The sequence below is a fragment of the Canis lupus genome, chromosome 10, assembly GCF_011100685.1.
Source record: "Canis lupus familiaris isolate Mischka breed German Shepherd chromosome 10, alternate assembly UU_Cfam_GSD_1.0, whole genome shotgun sequence".
Taxonomy (NCBI): Eukaryota; Metazoa; Chordata; class Mammalia; order Carnivora; family Canidae; genus Canis; species Canis lupus.
In genome coordinates this window covers 33422999-33442545 of record NC_049231.1, presented here as the reverse complement: position 1 = coordinate 33442545, position 19547 = coordinate 33422999, and the positions used below count along the sequence as shown (strand labels likewise).

General features: G+C 47.6%; 2 long non-coding RNA genes across 4 annotated transcripts in view; one reads left to right on the top strand and one right to left on the bottom strand.

The window, feature by feature from the left end:
* Positions 1-1253: 1253 nt before the first annotated feature.
* On the top strand, positions 1254-16217 carry LOC111097678. Its single transcript, XR_005365695.1, has 3 exons — positions 1254-1735; positions 3167-3324; positions 15133-16217. It is a non-coding gene; the product is annotated as an uncharacterized LOC111097678 (long non-coding RNA).
* Positions 1725-19547, bottom strand: part of LOC111097677 — a 32376-nt gene continuing 14553 nt past the window's right edge. For 2 of the 3 annotated variants that reach the window (XR_005365692.1, XR_005365694.1), the window contains exons 2-4: positions 10799-10941; positions 4849-4990; positions 1725-2828 (exon numbers count right to left, since the gene is read on the bottom strand). This is a non-coding gene — a long non-coding RNA (uncharacterized LOC111097677). Of the gene's footprint in view, positions 2829-4848; positions 4991-5906; positions 6084-10798; positions 10942-19547 lie in introns of all 3 variants that reach the window. The other variant, XR_005365693.1, reaches the window with a different exon arrangement.

Below are 19547 nucleotides of genomic sequence, written 5' to 3'. Positions count from 1 at the left end.
GGCTGCGGGGCGAGCGAGCGAGCGGGGCACGCGGCCCGGAAACTTCCTCGGGCTCCCCCGGGGCTGGGCGAGCGGCACGCGGGCGCTGCCGGCGTCGGAGCGGCCGAGAGAGCGGGCGAGCGGCGGGCGGCGAGGAAGGAGGCCGGACCAGGCAGGAAGGAGGAGGGGGCCTGCCGCCGCCGCCGCCGCCGCCGCCGCGCCGACCCCGCCTCCCGGGAAGGGCGGCCGGAGACCGAGCCGGCAGGGCCTGCCACGCACGCTGGGCCGCCGGGCCCCTCCCCCGCCGCCGCGACCCGCGGGAGGGGGCGGGCGCCGCGGGGTCCACGCGGACCGGCTGGGGGCGTCCCAGGCTGGTCGAGGCCGGGGGAGGGGGCGCCGAGGGGAGGGCGGCGGCGGGGGGCGGGCTGAGGCGGCGGGAGGGGGGGGAGGGCGTCCCAGAGGGGCCGCGGGGCCCGGGGGGGGTCCCAGCGGGGGGGGGGTGTCCCAGCGGGATCCACGGGGCCTGGGGGCGGGGAGGGGGGGTGTCCCAGCGGGGGGAGGGCGTCCCAGCGGGGCCGGGGGGGTGGGGTGGGGAACGGGGGTGGTGTCCCAGCGGGGGCCGCGGGTCCCGGGGGGGGGGGTCCCGGGGGGGGGTGTCCCAGCGGGGGGAGGGTGTCCCAGCGGGGCCCGGGGGGGGGGGGACGGGGGTGGTGTCCCAGCGGGGGGCGGGCGTCCCAGCGGGGGCCCGGGGGGGAGAGGGGGGGAGACGGGGGTGGTGTCCCAGCGGGGGCCGCGGGGCCCGGGGGGTGGGGTGTCCCGGGGGGGGGGTCCCAGCGGGGGGAGGGCGTCCCAGCGGGGCCGGGGGGGGGGGGGGAACGGGGGTGGTGTCCCAGCGGGGGGAGGGCGTCCCAGCGGGGCCCGGGGGGGGGGACGGGGGTGGTGTCCCAGCGGGGGCCCGGGGGGGGTGTCCCGGGGGGGTCCCAGCGGGGGGAGGGCGTCCCAGCGGGGCCCGGGGGGACGGGGGGTGTCCTAGCGGGGGCCGCGGGGCCTAGAGGCGGGGGTGGGGGGAGCCCAGTGGAAGGTGGTGGCCGAGTGCGGTCTGAGACAGCTGGGGTGGGGGGGAGGTGGGGGGAGGTTGGGGGAGGGCGTCCCAGCGGGTCCACGGCCCCGAGGTGGCGAGGAGGGTGTCCCAGGGGGATCTACGAGGCAGGGGCAGGCGTCTGAAGTGGCCGAGTGGGAGGGAGCAGGAGGCGCCCGAAGTAGGGAGGGCAGCTGGCCCGGAGTCGAGGTGGCCACGGGGAGGGGCGCAGAGCCGGGTCGGTGGGGGCCGGAGCTGGCGACCGAGCCGGCTACGAGTGGGGGTGGCCGAGTGGGGGTGGCCGGGCGCCTCTGAGGGAGGAGAGCTGGGGTTGAGCTTTTGCTGTCGGCCAAATTCGAGTCCCCCTCCTTTTGATCTATTGAGAGCGAGAAGATGGGGGGGGCGCCCAAGAGCCCTGCCCCTGGGAGTGGGGTAAGGAGGTGGGAGCCGGACCACCCCCACATCTTTCCTCCTGGGACTTGGGGAAATCCCACCCCACCCCCAAGCTGGCCGGAGTTGGGCCCTGACTCTTTCCTGGGGTTTGAAGGCGGAGGCAGACCGAGCTGTCGAGAACTCAGTTGGCTCCGGGAGGCCTGTTGAGGGAGAGTCAGCAAAGATTCTCTGGCTGCGGAAAATCTATTCAAGGAAACACATTTATTGAGCATCCCCCTTAGCCCGGTCAGTCCACTGTCAATGCTGTTTACTTTTTTTTCTGAAGCTCTTTCAGCCCCACTTTCTCTTTAGGGGCCTTGCAGTCTGGCCCCAGCCCCTCCGGAAGGTCGGTGCTGTGTGCTGGGAGACCTGCGGGGTCACAGGGAGAGGGACGCGCAGTGGGGTGTCACCCCTACTAGGGCAGAAGGAAATAGATCGCCATGCTCTGCATTTAGCAACTTAAATATGTTCTATGTTCTTCAAACCTCACAAAAACCTTGGAAGGCAGGATTATTTTATCCATTTTACTGGAAGGAACATGAGCCCCCACCCCAACTAATTGGCTCCAGGTCACACAGCTATGACTTGAACCGCGATTGGAGTGGGCAGGAAAGGAGAGAGGGCAGGGAAGCTGAGCAGCTGCACACTCCCACTAAGGCTAGTTGGTGCCGCCCAGGGATTCCAGTGCTTCCCCCTGAACCTAATGTGCGGTGCCTGGCAGTGTGTGCCTGACAGTGGGCTGCAGGAACGCTCCTTCTTCTGCCAATTCTGTTTTTAAAATAACTCCTTGTCCTTAAGGCCCAGTTCAAACACCTCTTCTGTCATGATGCCTTCCCTATATTACCACCTCTCATGACACTTAGAGACAGCAGATGGTTGCAGTAAGGGGCATCCTATATGTTAGTTCAATATAACAAACCTTTGTGAAGGGTCCACTGAGGGCCAGACAGATGTCTATGAAGTACTAGCCTCCTCCTCTAAGGACAAGAAGCAACCATCACTTAAATTTCTCTTTGTATCTCACCATATAAGGTGCTTTTAAAAATCTCTAGTGAACCAATAAACACGTGGGGTCTGCCTTCCGGGGTCTGTGTTACATTTAGAGGAATGTGCAGAAACCATGTTGAGGGCCAAATTATGTACTTGAGAAAATAAATGCAAAGGGAGCTTGGCAAGCACATCACAGGGCTGTAGTGCATGGGGAAATCTGGGGCATGAAGGTCTGAGCAACGTCTTGAAGAATGGGTTTGCACAGGAGGAGAGCAGGGAGGATATTTCTGTGGCAGAAATAGGGTGAGCCCAGGACTCCAGTCTGACAAGAAGTAGTACATGTCACGACCTAGGGAAGAAAAAGATGAACTGGGTGGAATGGGTCCAGGTCACAGAAGTCGGTAGAAGCCACCAGGCAGGCAGAAGAGTCACTTTAGTGTGGGAGGCCAGAGTCAATTACAGCAGGTTCTGAACTAGAAATACAACCGTCTGCCCCAGACAGAGAGGAGGATCCACTCCAGCTAAATACAAGGAGAAATATTAGGAATCTTCTAGTTCAAAAGAACACAGACCTGGGGGGGGGGGGGGCGGGGGAGGAGATGGCAGAGACTAACTCATCAGAAGGTGCTAGAAGAGCCTTGTTTAAAAACTGTCTGGCCGAGTTCAGCTTGTGTCATCCTCCTGCAGGCAGTCATCTGTCAAGGCAGTGATAACCTGCAATGCAGCTTTGCCCCCAACCGAGCCCCCTGACACTCCGACCTGGGAGGCAAGAGCACTGCCCTTTTAACTAAGGATTTGCCACCAACCTGTGACCTTTGAGGAGTGCACTTTCTCTGGAGTTCAAGGTCAGCTCTTCTGCATCTCTAAAGACCTTTCTTTTTCTATTAATCTATTTCCTAGAGAAAAATTGTCACCCCTGGTATCTGAAATAATTAAACCTTAACGTTTTTTTAAAGTTGATACAGACCTTAGGCCAGAAAGCATGGAAGGTTTCTCAATTTTCTGCCTCTGCTGAGCATGGGGAGAACAACAGGTGGGGGAGGGGAGTGTTGCCATATTCAGCGTTTCCCTCTTGACCCTTTCCTCTGGGAGGTTGTGAAGTCTAATGGTTAAGACCCAGCCTCCAAAATAGACCTCTGTGGGTTCAAATTTAGCTTCCAGTGATGGACTGGAGAGTGTGACCTCTCTGAACCTCTGTGTCTTCATCTGTGAGAGGTGGGTGATAAGAACTACCTCACCTAGAGACAGTGCAGGATACAGGGCACAGAGCAGGGCTCAATGAATAGCGGGCAGCTAATATAACTTGCCAAGTCTCCGAGCAAAAGCAGAGCGGCACAGAGCTTCTATGTCTAGATTTCAACCATTTTCTTTCATCATTGTTTCTTGGCACTCCCGGCACCATATGTGGCTTAGAGACCACAGGCTCTGATGTGTTTTACCTGAGAAAGCGGGCAGTGTTTCCTCTGAAGCGTGGTTCCACTGTGGAGTTTGGCTACCCCAAGGGGGCTTGGGTGCCTGGTCTAGGAGGTACATCCTCTAGGCCAGGAAGGCAGCAGTGGTGCTGGGGGATTTCCATTCCTCTAGCCCATCATCTCAGTCAGCACTGCATGCATGGGCAGGAGGTTTCCCTGCTTTTCCCCCTGATTTTTTTCACCTCTATCCCTTGTCCTCCTCTTCCCCCCCTCAAGTGTATTAGATGGTCAGGAAATGTGGGTGGAAAAGAGGAAGAGCTGGAGACATCTCTTCCTCTCCCTCAGCTTGTGTGAAGACACTTCTGAACATGCTCAGTCTGTGCAGAACATAAATTATAAGAAAGAGATTTGTAGGCCTGCAGCCCTTCTGGGTTTCTGTATTTCTGTTGGAGTGCCTAAGAAAGCCCCTATTACTTACTATTGATTGCTTCTCAGTGCCAGGTTGACCCCCTCAGAGGCCAAGACATGGTCCCAAATGCCCAGCAAACAGGGTGTATGTTAGAAGTGGGGGCCTTCTTTGTATTTGGCTCTGGAGTGCTGGGGCACAGTCTCAGTGGTTCCCTCCCCCGGGACCTCCCCAACTCCAAATACTGCCTCTCTGTGCAGTAGGGGATTCCTTTCTCAGAGCTCACAGCACCATATGTGGCTTATAAACCACGAGCTTCCCCTCACTCAGCCCCAGTTTTTATGGAACATAGCCAAGGTACTTCCCTTGCAGAAGCAATGTGAACATTCAAGTGATTTTCTCCTCCACCGCTGCTCCTCTTGGTCTGCCCATTCCAACAGTAACATCCATCCAGTTGTTCAGGAAGCCTCCTAGACTCTGTGTTTTCTCTTACCCATCCCCAACCCACCCCCACGACCAATGCACGTATTAGCAAACCCTGTGGGCTTTACCTGCAAAATCTATCCAGTACTTCCCATTTCTAGCCATCTGCACCACTGCCACCGCTCCAAGTCACTGCCAGCTCACACTGGCCTCCCTGCTAAGTGACTTGCTCCCTGTGGTCTGTCTTCAATCCAAAAGCCAGAGCAGTCCCTAAAAAGTTAAGGCACGTCATGTCACACTTCTCTCTAAAACCCCCCAGTGACTTTTCAAGTCAGATGGAGTCAAAGGCAAAGTTTTTACAATGATCTCCACAGGCCCCATGATATGGCCTGCTGCTGCCTCTCTGATGCTAGCCCCTCTTACCCCCTAGATCACTGACATGCAGCCACACCAACCTCCTTATTGCTCCTCAATACATCAGGTATGTCCCACCTCTGGCCTTTCGTAATTTCTGTGTTCGATGAACTTCACCCCCAGGTCCTCCACATCCTCATTTCAATTGTCACCTTTAGGTGAGCTCATCCTTGACCATCTCATAGAAGATAACAACTGCACAAGCCGAGACACTGTCTCTTCTGCTTCATTTTTCTCTAACAAACTATGTATTTGCTTATTTAATTATTATTATCTGTCTCTTCTCATTAGTAAGTTGCATGCCTGGAAACTTTATTTAGCTCACTCTTGTATTCCCTAGCACCTAGAACATCATGTCTGGCACATAGTAGGAGCTCAGTAAATGTTATGAATTTCACATGAATGAAATCCCTCTACATAGGGCCTTCCCTCTCATAAGAAGACCACAAGGTGGGGGGCAGGAGGGCAGTGAGGGTAGGACCCTCAGTGAAGAATGACCTAGAATTTCAGTATCATCATCATGATACTGGGAATGATGGCGATGATGATGGGGATGGGGATGACCAAGAGGATGATTACTTCCATCCTCAATGAGCTTTTAATGGAGGCACCACAGTAGTACTGATCCAGTTTATAGGCAAGAGTAGACAACTTGTACAAGATGATACAACTTGAGAATGGTAGGAGTCAAGACTAGAATCTAGGGAGTTAGGATCTGAGTGCTCACACTCCCAATTAGCACATGAGTGTATAGACAGGTAAGAAAACAAACCTAGTCTGATGGGATAATTTATCCAAGGCCTTCTGATAAAATCTAGAGGTTTAATGAGCATCATGAGTCTCAAACAGGAAGGACAGGGCTATCTCTCACCCTGACACTGGCAATTCACCTCTACAACTGCTCCCTCTCATCATGCTTCTGGTGGACACGTTTCACTCCTTGGGTGTGCTATAGGAAAATTTAAAAATAGAAGAAATGTATATATTTTAAAAATTTTCACAATCTGACCCCTGCTTCTCTCCCTAGCTTCATTTCTCCCTCAAATCCCTTCCTACTCAGTGTAGCCTTCCTTCAGTTGCCCTAATTTGCCATATTCTCTAAGTAATTCAGCTTCCTTGACCCTTTTCATGCCCCCACCCCAACCTGGATAAGATGTCCCTCCCTGGTGCTGTCGCAACCCCCACGATCATAGCATCTACCAGGGTGTATTGTGATTGCCTGTTCATGTACTGTCATCTACACTAGACCTTTGCGGCTAAAGACTGATCGACTCCTTTTCTTATCCCTAGTGCTAGGCAGTTTGCCCAGATTGTGGGAGGCACTCAAAACATGATGGATGGATGGATGGATGGATGGATGGATGGATGGATGGATGGATGGATAATTACGTGGATACAACAGTATGTGACATACAATACTCTTTGATTTTCAGCATCCCTCACTGTCAGAGTACGCACTCTTTAGGTGATAGATTATTAGGAAAGTCTCAAAGTTTTGAACGTTTAGTAGAAGTGGGTAAAATGTGGAAATGCAATGTTTTATGATAGGTTCAGATAGCATGTAACAAACGTGTTGCTAATTTAACCAAATAAACACAAGAGGTGCATGGTTTAGTGAATGGGATAGAGAAGTTGCTGTAAAAATCCTGCTCCACCAAGAGCATTTTCACTCCTGCCCCAGCTCTGCTCAAGAAATCGCCCACACCTCTTTATCACAGTCAGAGCACAATGACCAGGTGTGTGTGTGTGTGTGTGTGTGTGATGAGGGTGTGGGAATACACCCCCCCTGCCCCACAGCCACCTGCAAGCCTTTGCTCTTTGTTCATTCAAGCTCTTCTCCCCAGCCCCAGCAGCCTCCTTCCAGAAAAATCTAGTCCCTGACCACCTGTGCCCTCACCTCTTCAGTCCCTCCATCATTTGAGTGCCTCTTCAGAATGAGAGTGGTAAGGATACGGACTGGATTTGGTCCTATCTGGAAGACTTACTAGGCTGTGTGGTTCTGGAAAGATATCTAACTTCTTGGGGATCCTTGGGTGGCTTAGTGGTTTAGCACCACCTTTGGCCCAGGGCGTAATCCTGGAGTCCCAGGATCGAGTCCCACATCGGGCTCCCTGCATGGAGCCTGCTTCTCCCTCGCCTGTGTCTCTGCCTCTCTCTCTTTCTGTGTCTCTCATGAATAAATAAATAAAATCTTTTAAAATATATATCTAACTTCTCTGGTCCTCAGTTTCTTCATTTATAGAGGAATATGGATAGATACTTTGCAGGATTCATGGGAGATAACAAATACAAAAGAGACCAGGATAACTGTAAGCTTCATATACATAATTACCATTAATGTGTGCCAACTAAATAAAGCCAGCCCCTCTATAGTTCAGAGCCTTGCTGGATATTTTCAGCACTAGAAAAAACTAAAATAGCATCCATAAACTTTGTCTTACAGTACCACCAATGGCCTAGAACTGTGGTAAGATTTCAGTGAAAGAAGTATCAGTAAAGCACCCAGCATGCTCTGTTTCAGCAGAAGGGAGATCATTATGTAATTAGGGTAATATCCACGGATCTCTAGAGGGCAAAACCGCCAGGCCACGGATCTCTAGAGGGCAAAACCTCTTGGGCTTCATTTCACCGCGCTCACCGTGCTATCCTTAGAGCTTATTGTTGCATGGGCAACTGACCCAGAAAGTATGATTTTCACTTGATTCACACATTGAACAAATCTGAGCGTCTGACCTAGGCAAGGGGGCTACAGCAATGAACAAGCAGTTCAAAATCCCTGTCTCGTGGAGCTCTCATACCAGCAAGGGACACCAGGCTATAGCACGTCAGTATGTTAGACTGTGCTAAGGGAAAGGAAGGCTTTGGGATTGGGATTGCTATTTTAGCTTAGATGGTCAAGGAGACCTCACTGAGAGGGTGACATTGGAGTAAAGACCTCAAGGAGGTATGGGAGCTTGCCATGCAAATATCTGGAAAAAGAGCCTTCCAGGTAGAAAAAAGAATGAATGCAAAGGCCCTGAGGTGCATCTGAGGAGCAGAGGGAAGGCCAGTGTAGCTGAGACGAGTGAGTAGTTCACCAAGTGTTTATGGAGCTCCTACTACATAGGGAATAAACAAATGAGCACAATGCCTGGCACACAGTCAGCGCTCAGCACATGCTACTGTTTTCCTCATTGTCATTACCACTGTTATCTCTGCATTCTCCCACCACCACCACCTCCACCAGTATCCAGCCCAAGATCCCGTGCCTAGTAAGAGCTCAGTAACTGCCTGGTGAACTGAATCTCGCTGACCTGTGTAGGCTGGGTCCCTAACCATTAACATCTGGTTATCTCTCGATGTTTAACTGCACTGGAGACTTACTGTTTCCTTGCATTGGCCTTTCGCTCTGAAAATCTTAGGTCCCAAAATGATACCAGAATTGTATGTAAATGCAGTACTATATTGCTCTGATTGAATTCCCCTCAACCTTCAAAAATGTAAAGAGGGGAGTCCAGCAGTTCAGATCCTGTGAATTCTGATCAGTCCTAGGCACCTTCATTTCATAGGGACCCCCAGAGGGGAGCAGCATGTGCTGGGCTTATCAGCTTTGGGCTGTTACCTGGGACCCAGCAGGCAGAACTAGGGTCCTGCTGTTTACAACCCAGCTCAGCCTGGGACAAGATTTCCCCTAGAAAGGGGTGGATGAGAGTGAGGCCACTAGGTGCTCATCAGGAAGCTTTCAAACACAGTGATTATCACAGTAATTCAGGAGATCTGTCCAGCCTGTGGAAGAGATTGAGTCAGTAAGAAACTAATGAACTCCTCTCTGAACCTCTGTCTGCCAGGAGATATTAAGTCTCTTAGGCAGATCTTTAATGACTTAAGGCCCTCTTGCTCCAATAAGCCTAGGTCCTGTTGTTCTTCAAATGTAAGAAATAGCACCCTTCTTTTGACCTATTTGTCAGAAGCGAAGGCAAGGACAAGCACTCAGAGAAAGCTTTCAACTCCGTTGCTCCGTGACTGTTGGCGTACTCATCTCCCACCCCGCTGCTCAAGCCCCTCCACCATGCAGAGACTTCCAAGACCACATCTCAAAGCCTGGGCTTTTGGTGTGTGACCCGTATACCAAGCAGCAAGGCCCTTCCTCCACTGACCCAGGGTCACCTCTTGTTCCCAAACACACCCTCCCCATGGGCAGGCTGGCCTCTTTCTCTTTCTTCTCTGATACCATGCAAGTTTCTCTCTTCTAAAATAAATAAGGTGTGTCTTCTTTCCACCCACCACATCTGCTCTCCCAGAAAGAGAACACTACCTTAAGAGTAAGGAAGACATTCTCATTTTAGAGAAAAGTAAGGCATGGGCCCAGGGTGTTTTAGCCATTGTCTTAAAGTCACATAGCTTGTCCCCATCGAGAGTCCAGGTGTGAGACACATGCTTCTGATTCCAAACTCCTCTCCCTGTCCACTCATCCTGTGCCTTGGATGAGTGACCTCCAAAGAATACGGATTAGCATTCTCATTAGCATTCCTCCAAGGACTGAAGATTAGCACCCAAAAAATAAATATTTGGTGTCAACTTGTATGCAGGTCGGCACAGAAAACCAGTTTTCAATACGGTGTAGAGGCCAGTTCCAAAGTACTTGTCAAACAGAAGTGATATCAATAAATATTTGTCAAACTGCTGAATTAATACCAATGACATGAAATTAAGGCAGGTGGATCTTCTGAGAAGTAATGGCATTTTCCATTCTGGAGAAAGGAGATTCTTTGCTCTGTAAACAGATTTGCGTGAGAATTTTCTTTCATAAAAGTGACTCTGCCTGCATGATTTTCACAATAGCTGTGCTTGGTTTACAAGCTAAGCGGCCCAGGACCTGGGATTCTCTTTGCTACTGAGCCGAAAAGGCCTAGAGTAAAGTCAGATTTTGCCTCTGCCAAGCTTATGAAGGCAAGGCCTTTGTGTTGTTCAAAGCTTCTTTCCATTTCTCTAAGAAAGGAGGGTTCCTATCCAAAAAGGTACAGCCTCTCTGAAGGTGTCTGAAACCTCTGAAACTAACAGACACTTGAACTTCTTTTCATTTCTCATCCTGACATATATTTGCATGTTTTCTCTGGAAATGTCTTGCATCTGTTCATCCCAAAGGCTATGAAGCAGGGCCAAAGGCTCATTCAAGAAGAAGAAGGGAGAAAAGACCTGATGGGTTCTTATTTGTATCTAAGAAATGAGCTGAGATTTAAAAAAAAAAAAAAAATTTATAGGGCAGCCCGGGTGGCTCAGGGGTTTAGTGCCGCCTTCAGCCCAGGGCGTGATCCTGGAGCCCCAGGATCAAGTCCCACATCAGGCTCCCTGCATGGAGCCTTCTCCCTCTGCCTGTGTCTCTGCCTCTCTCTATGTGTGTGTGTGTGTGTGTGTGTGTGTGTGTGATGAATAAGTAAATAAAATCTTTAAAATAAATAAATAAAAATAAATTTAAAAAATTATAAAATATAATGGTAAGGCAGGTAGGGTGAAACAGCTTCTTCATGCTATCATTGATTCAGCCACTTTGAAGGCTAGTAGAAATAGGAGCCAGGTTCCAATGGTATCCAGATGGTTAGTGTAATGGGAATTATTGGTTTTGTGTGCCCAGCAACTGAACCCCCCCTTCTAACAGAACCCACAATTCTCAAACAACATGCCTACCCTGGTCAACCTTCACTGGGCTTCTTCAAACCAGCCCTGTCTGGAAGAGAAGCCCCCTTTTTTCTCTGGTTGTGAATCAGTGAAGGACAGGATTCTAGAAACTGCCAGTAGTTGTGTCTCTTGAAAACATGGAGAGAGTATATCTGTAATAGAAAAAAAAAAAAGTTGTTTTGCAGAGAATCCTGTTGGCATTAGACTCCCTGATCCCCATCATTCCCGCGGTCATTTTCTTTTCTTTTTTCCAAGATTTTATTTATTTATTCATGAGAGACACAGAGAAAGAGAGGCAGAGACATAGGCAGAGGGAGAAGCAGGCTCCATGGAAGGAACCTGATGCGGGACTCGATCCCGGGACTCCAAGACCGTGCCCTAGGCCAAAGGCAGGCGCCAAACCACTGAGCCACCCAGAGATCCCCCTGAGGTCATTTTCTGTGTGTAGTTGATGACCTGAGCTGATTGTCTCTTCCACCCTGAGTGTACCAGACTAGGCTCCTTCTGGTTTGTGAAAACCTGTTGTGACCTTCTCAGGAACTGGGTGTTAACCAGTTGGAGCTTGAAATTAGCCCTGATAGAGATACCTACTCTATAGCCTCAGTTTCTAGCCCAAGGAAATCTGAAAACATTGCAAATCAGGGCTTTTACCCTTGCCCCCAACACCCCTCTCCCCCCCAAAGAGCCAGTTGTTAAACACTTACCAGCACACCACTTTCCTTAAGGTACCTGTACTGGATTTCTGTCACTAGCAATTCAGAGAATGTTGGACAATGCAGCCAGGGTTGCTGAGACCCAAATCCTACCTGAGACTTTTATCTCCAGTTTATAAATGAAAAACCCTCCCCAGGTGGTCCCCAAGAGAGACCAAAGCCACAGGGAGTTTTATTTTTAACTGGGCTTTAGGCTATGCATGAAGCTGTTCTGCAAGGATCATAGCTGGACACTTAGGAGAGCAGCCTTTTCCACTGACCTGGATATTGGGTAAGTTATTTTGCAAGGAAAGGTGACATGGTGCATATCCATCCATGCTGGATGAGATGCAGCCACAGAGAAAGAGATCCCAAGAGAAAATATGTTTGCCTCTGAACCTAGCCAGAAGCCCCGGCAGGAGGGGGTGCAGTGTGTCGTCCCAAGCCTGCTTGCCACTGGGGAGAAAAGAGAGTAAAAAAAATATACAGTATGCCCAGACCTCTTCCAGGCGTCCACGCTCTGGGTCAGCTTTTCTCTCAGACTACATTCAACAGATTGGCCGAAACAAGAGACACTACACCCACCTCCAGACTTCTTTCTGCCTGGTGCCTCTGCCCACTGGCAAAGATGATCCAACAATGTTCCCATGCCTCTGGTTATCCCATGCCCCATCGTAGAAAAGAGGCAAAAAAGAAGGATCCAAGGGAAGAGGCCACAGAGGAAAGCCCCTCCTCCAGGTGTCCGCAGGATTCTTTTGACAGTAAGTGGGAGGATCACAACTGTTGATACCTTAAGGCTACATGAGTGATCTTATGTCTAAGAATCATTTCTAAAGAAATAATACAAAACAGGAGCACCTGGGTGGCTCAGTGGTTGAGCATCTGCCTCAGGTTCAGGGTGTGATCCTGGGGTCCTGGGATCAAGTTCCCTATTAGGCTCCCCGCAGGGAGCCTGCTTCTCCCTCTGCCTGTGTCTCTGCCTCTCTCTCCCTCTGTGTCTCTCATGAATAAACAAATAGAATCTTTTAAAAAAATGAAATAATATAAAACAAAAGAAAGGGTTTATATACTGACTTGTATTCAGAATAGGGAGGAGGGGGAGAAAAGCCTGGGATCCACACAAATGTCTAACCATAAGAGAATGACTAAGTGAATTATAATACAACATTATAATGTATCACAGTCATCAAAAAATGTTTTGAAGGGATTATAATAAGACAGAAAAAAATCATATGTTAACTAAGTAAAAATTAAGATTTAACTTTTATATTCAGAATGGCAATCCCAGAAAGAAAAAAGGTCAAACCATGCTCTGCACCAATAAAAAACTACAAAAGTATGGTCCCAGGTTTTAACTGTGGTTTTCTGGTTTGGGTGGTGAAACTACTGAAGGCTTTTAGTTCTGCTTTTCTCTGTATTTTCCAAGCTGTGTTCAACCATCTTACATAAAAATGGATATGACTTAGTGAGTGTTGCTCAGTGTTTGTCTTACGCCAGGCCCTATCCAGAGAACTTTGCACAGATTATCTTACTTAAATCTCCCTGCGACCCCCCAAGGTGGGTACTTTCATTTACTCCAATTTACGAATGGAGAAATCAAGGCTCAGATAACTTAAGTATCTCACCCCAAGTCACACAGCAGATAGCCAGGGTTTAGAGCCTGGTCTGTTTGATGTCCACTCCACTCTCCTCAATAAGAGAAGAAAATAGGTAAATATTTTACATATAGCTATATATAAATACAGATATTAAACTTTTCTAAGCTGGAGATTCATCCCTCAAGGCCAATTCAAGGCCTACCTGTTTTGTGAGAAACTTCTGCTTCCTGTGCCTAAACTCTTAACCCTGACGTTGACTCCCACAAGGTCATAGGCTGTCCTGCACTGTTGGCGATCTTTTCGTGGCTAGCAGTTACACCCTCAGATAGATCAGAAAGCCTAAGGGAAGGAAGGGCACCTTCTCCTCACTCTGGTTCTTTTCTTCCTCACTTGCACAGTACACTTCAGCCATGATCTCTCTGCACCATAAGAGAAACCAAGCCAGGACTCCCAAATTCATGTCCTAAGGGAAGTTGGAAAGCCTTCCCCAAGATTTCCTCTTACTTTCATAAGCTTACTTTGTCATGGCTGCAGCTGCCTCCAACTCTTGGTTCCACTGACCCAGTTCATTCAGGAAACAGTCTCACTTTTCTGCCCTTGACCCAGATAGAAAATCAGCCCCTCCCTTGGTTTTTACAATGAACCCACACAACAAGGCCATCCGACCAGGTACACTTTATCAAGGATATTGGAGGGCAAAGAGAGGTTTACACCATTGAAACTCAAACAACTTCAACGTGAATATTAAATATCCCTGAGAAAACAAAACAAAACAAACCCTTTGGCTACCAGGCCCTGAGAAGCATTATTTATTGGCTGCTTTGCTCTATGACTATCTCATTTAATCCTCTCCCTCCCTCCTTCCCTGCCTCCCTAGTGCTTTCCTACCCCACCCTCAGCCTGCATCCTACTCCCAACTCTTCTCTCTGTAATGCACAGCTATCCTGTTCATTGAGGCCCCAACCTCCAGACTCAGCTCCTGACCTTTCCAGGTGCCCAGCTGGTCGATAGGACCTTTCACGGAAAACTAATCCATTCTTCTTGGACTGTTGTGTTGGTGGACAGCAAACATTTTATCTTCCTCTATTACACTTAAATATATACAATTAATTGAGAACGTGCTTTGTGCCAGATGCTGAAGATATGCAAATTTGGAAAAACACACAAGCAATAATCTTGAAGAACTTGATTAATAAGTTCCTTAAGAATACGTAGTTTACAGAACAGGTAGCTGCCAGAGCAGACCATTGGTGCTATTAACAGAGGAGGAGGCAAAGAGCCATGGGGCTCAAGGGGATAGAGCAGCCTATAAATTTGGGCCTCTTAGAGATGCAAGGCCAGACATGCAGGAGTCTCAAGTTCTGAGTTCCTTTCTCTAGCCACCATTAGTTCAGCTGGTATTCCTCTCATTTCCCTTCCAAAAGCTTCTCTTCAGCTGTGGCTGCCAAGTTTCTTTCCATTGCATTACACAATATACAGTAATTTATGACTGACACTAACTCAATAACCCTAACTTGACCATAACTCCAATGTGGAACATGCAGCCCTTTAACTCTGCACCACATGCAGGGTACCATGAGCGTCTCTAAGACCATCTGGGGGGTTGAACAACAGAGGATATTGAAGCCTCTCCAAAGCAAGTCAACATGTGCTGAATGTTCAATCAAGTCCATTTTCAACCTAAGTTTCCTGTTTCCTGTTCTCCCTCCCCCCTTTCACAACCAAATACAAACCAGAGCTCTTTCAGATTCTTTTAAAAATAAACAGGGATCGCGGGGAGGGCTGGTGATCTCTGTTATCACAAAGGATGTTGCCTCTCTTGACACTGGTTTCAACAGTTCCTTTACAAAATACTGTGACTGTGCTTTATTTTAGCCTTAGCTTGAATTCTGAGCATAGAACAACTGGTTGTCAAGATACTCAAGCTGCTTGCCATAGAAGTTCTAATTTGTGGAACACATTTTACATGCTAGTTATTGTGCTAAATATACCAGATTTAATCCTCAAAATGAACTTATGAGATAAGTGACATGTTATTTTTTTTTAATTGAAGCTCTGAGAATTTGCCCAAGATCACCCAGCTGATAAGCAGAAGGCCTGGAGTTTGAAGCCAGGTTCATTGGAGGCTAAACTCATGGTATCTCTCAAATGCATTAGTAAGTGGAAATAAGAATCATAATGGTTTTGAGGTCTTTTCCTAATAATTTGAAACTGGAAACCAAATGTATCATCTTTTAAAGACATAATAAGGATTTGACTTTACCCTAGTATAATATACTACTATTAAGTTTAAAGTTCAAATCGTAATTATTGCTGTACTCTGGGTTGAGATGTTTTAAATTAGTTTTTTTCATAATGAAAGAGATATAGGCTCCCTGTAAAATTTAAAACTTTATGAAGTATAAAGTGAAATATAAATGTCAATAGTCCACAAAAATTTGAATAAACACTTCACCAAAAGAGATCTACAAATGGCAAATAAGTACATGAAAAATGTACATTGTTAATCATTAAAGAAATGAAAATTTAAGTCACCCATTAGAAGAGCTAAAATTTAGAAGTCTGATCATGCCAGATACTGGCAAGGATATAGACAAATGGAAATGTTCATACAGTGCTAGTGGGATATAAGATGGTACAACCAGTTTGAAAACCAACTTTGCAGGTTCTTAAAAAGTTACACCTTTCATATGATCTAAACATTCCACTCTCAAGTATTTACACAAGAGAAATGAAAGCATATGCAAACACAAAGACTGGTGCACAAATGTTCCTAGCAGTTTTATTTTGTTTTGTTTTTGGGGGAATAGCCCAAAACTATTCACAATCCAAATGTCCATCACCAGATGAATGATAAGCAAATTGTGATACATCCATACAATTGTGATGCTATTCTGCAATTAAAAGGAATCAATTATTGATATTCTTAGCAACGTGGATGAATCTCTAATTGTGCTTCAATGAAAGAAGCAAGACCAAAAATAAGACATATTACACGATTCCATTTATGTAAAATTCTGGGAAATGCAAACTTTTCATGACAGAAAGTAGATCAATGGTTGCCTGAGATAGGGGACAGGGAAGGGTGATAGGGAGGGGATGGGAGGAAACTTTTGAAGACAATGAATATATTCGTTGGGACTGTGGTGACGGCTTCATAGGGTACATGTATGCCAAAACGTGTTAAATTGTATATTTTAAATATGCGCAGCTATTGTATGTCAATTATACCTCAATAAAATGGCTAAATACACACACACACACAATCAATAGCCCCGAAATTCTCTCTCTTGAAATTACCACTAATATCAATTTTGTCATCCTCTTTCTAGACATTTGCACAGCAGGGATCATATTATGCGCTATTCTCCCATTCGCTTTTTTCACTTTTTTCACGTAGGTGCACATGAAGCCACCCCATTCCATTAAATGGCTTCTCAGTAATCCAGTATATGAATGCTTTGTGATATTTCCCAGGTCCTCTGTATGTGGATGTTTAGGTTACTTCCGGTTTTCTCTAGAGAATTTTAAAAAATCAATACAGTTATTTCCAGAGTTAGGAGCACCTGATTGAGAAGCTTCCTGCTCCTTAAAAAAACAGTCCCTTACCTGTGGTTTCTCCTGTCCCACCCTTTCTCCAACTCCTCCCCACCCCCACCCGCTCCAGCAACCAAGCTGTTCTGGCCCACTTCCTCCACCTGGTGGGCAGTGTAGGAACTGGCCAAGCTTTATTATTCCTTCAGTGTGAGTGGTTCCCTTTGACTCCAGTTGGAGCTAAATCGAATCCTCTCACTCTTCTCATGAAAACTCATCAACTAAAATTAGCCCCAAGTCCCTTATCTAAGCAAAGCGTTGCTACTCTGGCCTCCATCCAGCTTTCCAGCAGTCCCCTCCCAGCACTTTGTACTCCAGAAATACATGACCAATCTTAGTTCTACTTTCTACCATCCACATCTTTATTCTTGCTCTTTGCTCTCCCTGGAGCATCACTGTACCTTCTCCTATTCCGTGGTTGCCTGGCAAACTCCTATTCACCTTCAAAACTTAAGCATCCCCTGCCTCTCTGTAGTCTTGTCTGTTCCCTCCCACATGGAGTCAATCATTTCTTCCAACTGTGCCTGGTATATGTATCCAATACCACACCTATAACATTTGATGTAATTTCCCATTTATATGTTTGTCTCCTATACTAAACTGGCCCCCTCACTAAACCTGGTTATTGTGTCCCTCACCTCGCCCAGCACTTTTCACGGTGCGCAGAACAAGGAAAGGGAGGCTTAATAAGCAGATGCTGTAATAAAATGAACTGACTACTTCTATGGCCCAAAGGAATGGCACTAAGTGCTTCTTTTTCCCATGCATGTAGAGCCTACCAAAGTCAGGGTGCTACTGGTCAAGACACAAAGTTCAGAGTCTGAGACCAGTCAGAGGGACTACACAGTCTTTAATCTTTCCCAAATATGTTGTCAAGTGACATCTGCCACTTGGTTAAGCCTGAAGATCATTGGAACTATCTTGAACCCGGCATTCCTCCTTCAGTGCTTAGGGAACCATGGGGTATGGTTTACAGTTTGCAGCCTTGTACCTTTGGCAGCCACAGAGAAACTGTTCCAGGAAATGCAGTTTCCTGACTCTTTTCTTACCGCCCCAGGAAAGAAACTCTGGGGCCGTCATGACCCTCCTTTTGCCTCGTTTGGAACCCAAAGGAAGATATCATTCTTTTACTCATTCATTTGACAAATATTTATCAAGTGCCTCCATGGTTTCAGGCACCATTCTAGGCTTTTAGGATATGTAGTGAACAAAACAACAATCCCTGCCCTCTTGGAGGTTAATTCTAATGGAAGAAGAAAGACAATATTGACAAACATGATAAGTAAGCGTATTGCATAGTGCACTACAAGTTACATGTTGGGGGAAAAGGAAGAGAATCTCAAGCAGACCTCATACTGAGTGGGTACTGCCTATGAAGCTACTGATACCACAATACGCAAGCAAACAGAATACCTCTGGATGTCCCGTTGTGGGAGATGGGTTTTTTCACTGTGTAAGCTTGTTTGAGTGGGATTTCTCTTCCTCAAAGTGGAAAACATCCTAACTAAACTGAGGCAGGCACTCTGGCATGCCTTCCTTAAGATTAATGGTCTTCCACAACTCCTGTCTGTTCCTTAGACAAGGAGAAAGAATTACAAGGAGATGCCTGAGTCTTAGATTCCATTTGGGGATTTTCCTGAGGCTCTTTGACGGTCCCATATTCTTAATCAATTATATCTATCCCAGGTAAGCTCCTCCTTGCTGTCAGACATGGGAATTAGAGAGCTGCACCTCAAAGTACACCCCCAAGACAAGATTCAAGATTCACACCCAATTGCTATTTAGAGGCGTGCTCCATCCACAGGGACCTGGCCACCAGTGTGACCTGAGGACAGCCAATACTGTCTCCAGCCTGAATGATTGCCACAGCCCCCCAACTGGTCTCTCGGCCTCCCTCTTGCCCTACTATATTTGGTTGTCTTCCAAGCATCCCGAGTGGTTCTTTTATATTTATTTTTTTTAAAGATTTTGTTTATTTGTAAAAGAAAGAGCTTGCAGGGGAAGGGGCAAAGAAAGAGGGAGAAAAAGACTCCCCATTGAGTGGGGAGCCAAACATGGGGCTTGATCCCAGGACCCCAGGATCATGACCTGAGCTGAAGGCAGATGTTTAACTGACTGAGCCACCCAGTTGCCCCCAGAGTGGTTCTATTAAAACATATGTCACATCCTATTACTTCTCTCCATTTGCTTCTCATCACGTACAGACCCTGTGCCATCTGGCCGGGGTTTGTTCCAACTTCACGTCCCACCCTTTACCCCTTCCCCACCAGCCACACTGGCTCCCTAGCTGTTCCTTAAGTCCACCAGTGTGTTTCCATCTAAGGCGCTTTGCACTTATATTCCCACTACCTAGAACATTCTTTCTCTAGACACCTGCAGGCTTATACCTTTATTTCCTTCAGATCTCTGCTCAAACATAACTTTAGCATTAAGGACTTGCTTGACCAAGCTACCTAAACCAGCATGCCACATGAGTCTGTCATTCTCCTTATCCTGCTTCATTTTTCATCACGGCACTTGTCATACCTGAAATTATCATGTAGATTGATTGATTGGTTGATTGATTGATTGATTTTAGGATTTACTTACTTACTTGAGAGAGAGCAAACACAAGTGCGTGGTAGGGAAGGGCAAAGGGAGAGGGAGAGAGAGAATCTCAAGCAGACCCCATGCTAAGTGGGGAGCCTGACACGGGGCTTGATCTCAGGACTCCAAGATCATGACCTGAGGTGAAACCAAGAGTCAGATGCTTAATTGACTGAGCCAATCAGGTACCCCTCCATTTATTTATTTCTGTGAGCCCTGCCTCCCCTTACTAACATGTGGGTTACTTGAGGATGAGGTCTTGGCCTACTTTGTTCACTGCTTGGCTCT